This window comes from Lepisosteus oculatus, chromosome 14, assembly GCF_040954835.1.
Source record: "Lepisosteus oculatus isolate fLepOcu1 chromosome 14, fLepOcu1.hap2, whole genome shotgun sequence".
In the NCBI taxonomy this organism is placed as follows: Eukaryota; Metazoa; Chordata; class Actinopteri; order Semionotiformes; family Lepisosteidae; genus Lepisosteus; species Lepisosteus oculatus.
In genome coordinates, this window is record NC_090709.1 from 45,910,903 (window position 1) to 45,916,905 (window position 6,003).

At 42.9% G+C, this 6,003-nt stretch overlaps 1 long non-coding RNA gene across 1 annotated transcript; it reads left to right on the forward strand.

The window, feature by feature from the left end:
- Window positions 1–2,214: 2,214 nt before the first annotated feature.
- LOC138242397 (uncharacterized) lies at window positions 2,215–2,930 on the forward strand. Its single transcript, XR_011191552.1, has 2 exons — window positions 2,215–2,414; window positions 2,642–2,930. It is a non-coding gene; the product is annotated as an uncharacterized lncRNA (long non-coding RNA).
- Window positions 2,931–6,003: the final 3,073 nt, after the last annotated feature.

Here is a 6,003-nt window from a genome sequence, read left to right on the forward strand (position 1 = left end):
AGGTGGACAGGAGCCCCGAGAGCCTGCAGGGGTTCATCCTTGTCCTTGTCCCCAGGTGCATGGTGGACAGCAAGGCAGATGGCTGCCTGTCCAGGTTTGTCCCCTCCAAGCAGAATGATGTGCTCCGCTTCACAATTGATGCCTTCCTCTTCCAGAAGAAGCTGTCCAGGAAGGTACTGCTCTCAAAGGCTGCTCAGCCTTCCTGCTCTACTGATTCATGGTCTGCTTTTCCATCCATGATCTAGATGTGAACCAGACTGTGGCAGCTGTAGTGCCTAGAGCTGCCAGCTTGCCTTCACTGATGGCAGAAGGTCTTTCTCTGTCCCTCTATTGGCCTTGATCCCTTAATGCTGTGACCATCCCTCTTGCAGCATGAAGTGACTGAGCTGTACATGCACTGTGTCATGGCTGTGGCTCCTGCTAAAGCAACACCAGGGACCAAGTCCTGCACCTACAACAGGGAGGCAAAGAGGTACTTCTGCAAGGAGCCTGCTGAGGGTGCTCTGGGACATGCCAGGTGGGACCTCACCTGTCCTCCTCTCCTCCAGGTGGGAGGAGCTGTATGGTGACCATGAGGTCTGTGTCTGCTGTGAGTCCAGGTGTGCTGGCAGACAGAATGGAGGTGGGTCTGGTTCTTTATCCCTTGTTGATACATCTCTGCCCAACAGAGAACTATGAGGAATGATCCTTCCTGGGCAAAGTGGCTGTTTAGATGAGTAGCATCACTGTTGGTCTCCAGCTGAAGCAGATCCCTCGCTGCTGGGTGCTGCTTGTCCACAGGTACCAGGAGCCTGGTGACCAGCAGTAGGGTGGCTGTGGCACCAGTAGAGGGTCCTCTGGGTGTGGAATCTGCCTGGACTGAGGATGAGGAGGGAGACCCTCAGAGCTCCAGTGAAGATGCTGAGGGGGCTCGAGGGGACAGAGAGGCTGCAGGACAAGATGCTGAGAGCACCAGTGAGGATGTGGAGGGAGCAGAGGACTTTGGAGAATCATCACCCCCTCCCCTCCCCCTTTTCAGCTGGGGGGGCGGCTGGAGTAGTAAGTGGGGTAATGTACCTAGGTTCAGTTTAAGCACTAAGACATGAGGAGACTAAAGTAAGTCTTTTTATCAAAGACTGTAATATTTCTAATGACCAAAAGCACAGAAAGGTGACAACTTGTTCTGCCACTAGCAGTGACAGTTAATTGGGAAGTATGTATGCAGGAAAAAAGGGAGGGGTGGGTTCATAAGGCCAAAACCATCACAAAGAATTAACCCACACCCTTCACTCTGTAGTTAATCTGATTTCTGAACAAAAGTCTTTATGCACTTTTTCATCAAACCTAAAATAATGGGAGTTTAGGGGGAACATGACTGACTTGCTGCACTTATTTGGGCTTCAGGAACAATACAACAGCATGTTAAAAACAAAGCTTTTGCTGTTGGTCTCATATTTAAGGTGTTTTTGAGATTAAATGCTTTCTCAATTGACAGGAGCCACTTCCTTATTCAGAGGGTAGTGGGAGTCTGGAGCCTACCTGGGCATCCTGCAGGTTACAGGAGTAATCACAGACTGTACCCCGAGAGCCATTGTGATATACCTCAACCCTCCCAGAGCAGGCACCTCCTCCAGCTAACCTGAGGGACCAGTGGTCTAGAGAACAAAATAAAGCTGATTAACAGACAGAGACACTTAATTTTAATGTTTCTTTATTAGCCCTATACAATTTCTTGCATTAGGAATTCATCTTTTCACATACCGCAGCTTTTCTCTGTGAAGACACAGACGGGGAGCAAACCTTGGGGTCAGAGCACAGGGTCTGCCATTGTATAGCACCCTTGGAGCAGTTAGGGTTAAGGGCCATGCTCAGGGGCCTAACAGAGTAGGATTCCTCTGCCAGCTGTGGGATCTGAACTGGCAACCTTCCAGTCACGGGGACAGATCCTTAGTCACAGAGCCACCACTCTGCTACCACTTTATGCTCCAGTCTATTTTCTTCCTTCCTGGCTTGAAACATCTATTAAACATCAATGCAGAATACAGCTAGGCTACTCTCTGGTTCAGTGCACTGACGCGATTGGTTATTATTTTTTTTTAAAGTGTATGTAGCCCCTATCTTGTTATGTGGCGCATACCTGTGAAACAATTTAAGAACTGATTTACTTTATCAACTTATGGCCACATCCTGTAAACTCACTTGAACATGTTTCCTGGCCTGAGGCTGTGGAACAGGATTTGAGACTCCAAGGCACGGATGTCTTCTCTTCAGCTAAATGCAGTGGGGAAACTCCTCATTTGGAAGATGAAACAGCACCATCTGTCTGGCTGAGGTGAACTGCAGGGGTAGTGAGCTTCACGTGCGGAACTGCTGGCATGCTCCCCTGGGACAGAGTGACTGTTGGCACAAGGAGGATGCTGTGGTCACCTGTACAGGTGAGTGGGAGCAGCTGGAGGTCTCAGGGTGTTCAGGGCTGCTCTCACTACAGGAATACAGATGTAAATAATAATGAAGAAGCCAACACATATTCTGCCTATTAGAAAAACAATTAGTGTGAGCCCTGGCTATTAAATGCTCTATATTAATGTAGTGTGTATTTGTCTTGGCTATGACCTCTTTTGTGCTTTCTGAATCTCAACCATCCCTTTTCCTTTTTCTTCAGGTTTGGGATCTCAAAACCATCCAATGATGACGGGTAATGCAGTTGACAGAAGGGAATACGAGACGCTTCCATTCGTCTAAATGCTGCTGCTGATTCTCAGGAGTACTGCTGTCTATAAACCATGGCCTCTCTGTTTCATTTTTGTCAAGAAATACAGAAGAACTGCTGTGAATCTCCTCATCAAAATCATTTTATCTTGTATTACTGCTCTTCCTACTTCAACCAGCACTTCTTCCTTGAAGACGGGTAAAATCCCCAGTTTCTAGTCTCTGTACAGATGAACACAAGATTAAGACACAAGTTCATTTTCTGATCTGTCTCCTTGCTCAGGCAGCACCAGGACAACACCCCAGACAGGCTTGTCCATCTCACCCCTGGTCCTCCTGCTGCTGGGGGCTCTGCTCTTTGTAGTGCTTGCCCTGTTAGCGGGGCAGCTGATCCAGAACAGCAACCTGAAGAAAGGTAGGGAGGGAATTCACCGTCCAAAAACTGTCCTCTAGTGGTCATTACTGTCACACAAAACTGATCTACATTGAACTTCAGGAAAACATTCTGCTCTAAATGATCAATTACATTCTGTCTAATTGAATGTGGATGTTGGATGTGAACAATTTTAATAGGGTGGAGAAAACCATCTTAAATTTAGGAAAGAGTATAAATAATTACAGATGAAGATCTGAAGAAATTTGCTGATTTATGTGATTATAAAATTTACTGTATATAGATGCAGCCATTCAAAACGAGCAGGCGATACCTCATTATTTTGCGGTGCGCTTGACGCAGCCTACCACGAGTTACCATAAATTCTCGTATAGTACCTCATAATACCACGTGGTACCTTAAGTAAAATAATAGTATCCGGAATTTCCACAAGGTGGAGCTAATAAAGCACAACCTCTCATGTTTGAGTTGTCGCCATCAAAGTCTTTAACGAAGATATTACTAATAGTATTAATCATGAATGACCTTGGACAAGCTGTAAACTCAAAGTATTGCCCTGGTCCACATTCTTTTTTTCGTTGACCGTCTTTGTAAAAGTAACACCACAGCGTTTCGCAATCACTCATTTGTTTCCAATCATGCAAAGTACAGTAATCTTTGAGAATTTCCGATTCACCATGCCTTTCGCATCACATGCTCATAAAAGAGATTGATTTAGGAACATAAACATATTACTGTATGCAAACTGTACTGTATACAGTATGTATATGTATATTTAATGTCTTAACTGTGCCCGTTTAAGTATTGAATATTTATATGGAATTTTACCACTGAAGGGAAATCTTGGTAGCTGAGCATAAAAAGAATAGGAGCATACTGCAACGCGTGTGAAGGCCATAAACGATATTAATTTTGGAACATAAACATACAGTATATATTTGATTAAAAGGGAATATAATATTGAATAGCGTATTTAAAGAAATTAATAATGATATAATTATATTCATGTACCGCAACACAAGAATAGTACACGCTGTACAATGTCTGCTGATACTGTTTCTCTAGGGCTTTTTCAACACACCTCATGCGACCTTGCCAGTGGTGCTGTGGGCTAGGTTACTGACTTGTACATCTCATGTAGGGTGTTTGAATCCAGCTACAACCATGACTTTTTTTTTTAACAAACATTTCTTTGAAAAAATAAAATGGTGTAGGGTTACTGTTTTGATTTAAGGACGATCTGTCAAAGTGCAATGAAATACAATGTTATTGTTGTTTTTATCCTGTAAAGCGTTTTGAGAAGCCACCTTTTAAAGGTGATATATAAAAGCGCCAATTCTTATGGAATGTGTTTTCTTTCTTTTTTCAGCGTGGAATAAACCTATTACTTGATTCTTATGGATGCCCGGTTCCGCCGGGGATTCAATTTTTTTTTTTAATTTTTGTAATCGCGTATCTGAGGAAATAGCAGTATAACCTTATTCATGCACAAACAGGGGCATATTACATTATTAATTGGGGTGTCTCCTCTTGCCAGAAAGCTCTAAATTGCATTTTGAGTGCGGTTTTTGACTTTTTTTTAAATTGCAACCCATAAATAAAGCTGATACTGTTTAGACTTTTAATTATTTTAAACTGTATTACAGCAGCACAATGCAATGTAAATTGCAAAAATGCACTTGGAATCTGTCCAAGCCCTACTCTGTCAGGCATTTTCTTTTACTGTAAAGGACACAAAAACTCCCTTGCTTTTAACAGAGCGTTTCATAATTTCCAACTACAAAAATTATTTAAACTGCGACACTTATCATCCAACCAGAGCTCGAAATATCACAAGGATCCTCAAGAGCACAGCAAAGACTGTATTAAAAGTATACTAGTGACAAACTAGTATACTTTAGATCTTTTTTTTCTGAACCGGGGAAAATCTGATCATGTTTCTCTATAACAATAATAAAAAACATTATTTTACATATCACCTTTATGAGATATCACCTTAAGGACAGCACATACAAGGGTTAATTGCACAATGAACCGCGCCAAGAAATTTAAAATAGTCTTCTTTAGGTGTGAGGGTAGGAGTGGATCGCAGCAGGCATAATCAGCAAATTAGGAAAACAAAGAACAGGACAGGTGAGACGTGTATCCAGAGAGCGAGTGATCAGAAAAAGGAACTGCTGTTACGCCCAGGTTGTCGACGCAATTGTTTTAACTTGCTAATGCATCAGACACATTTCCTGGCGTATTGTGTTTTAAATAAAATAGGAGTCTTTCCCCGGTATAAGCTCATCGGTATGGTGTAAGTTTTATCTGTACCATACCATACAGTATATAGGTACAGAATTCAAGCTGCACTACTGTATCGCTTTGGTAAGGAGACGGACAATGGCCAAAATCACGAAGACTCTCTCACACCAAATAATGAAGATGAAAAGAAACGGGAAGTCAACACGGGACATTGTACAGCATTTGGCTTCGATGGACATCTTCGTTTGTGAAAGCACAGTGAGACGACATCATAAAGCGGAGAGGAGGCAAAGAGAATCTAAACTGAGGACGATTCAAAGGTAAATAACTTTCTAAAAATACCTTTCTTGCATGTAAATACAACTACGCACATTATTTTTAAAACTAACTGTTGATCTCTTTTTTTTCAAGTCCTATTGTGCGAGCTATCGACAAGCTGACTGATGAAAATGATGAGCTGCCGGCGATGCAAGTCCAAAGACGGCTATGGGCTGACCTCGGTGCGAACATTAGCCCGACATCGATAAGAAGAGTACGCAGCAGGCTTGGATGGAGATACAGAAAAACCAACACATGCCCCATGATAAGGCTAAAAAACAGAGGAAAGACTCAAGCAAGTGCTCCAATGGATTGAACAGGGGGAGGCATTTCAGGATGTACTTTGCGTGATGTAC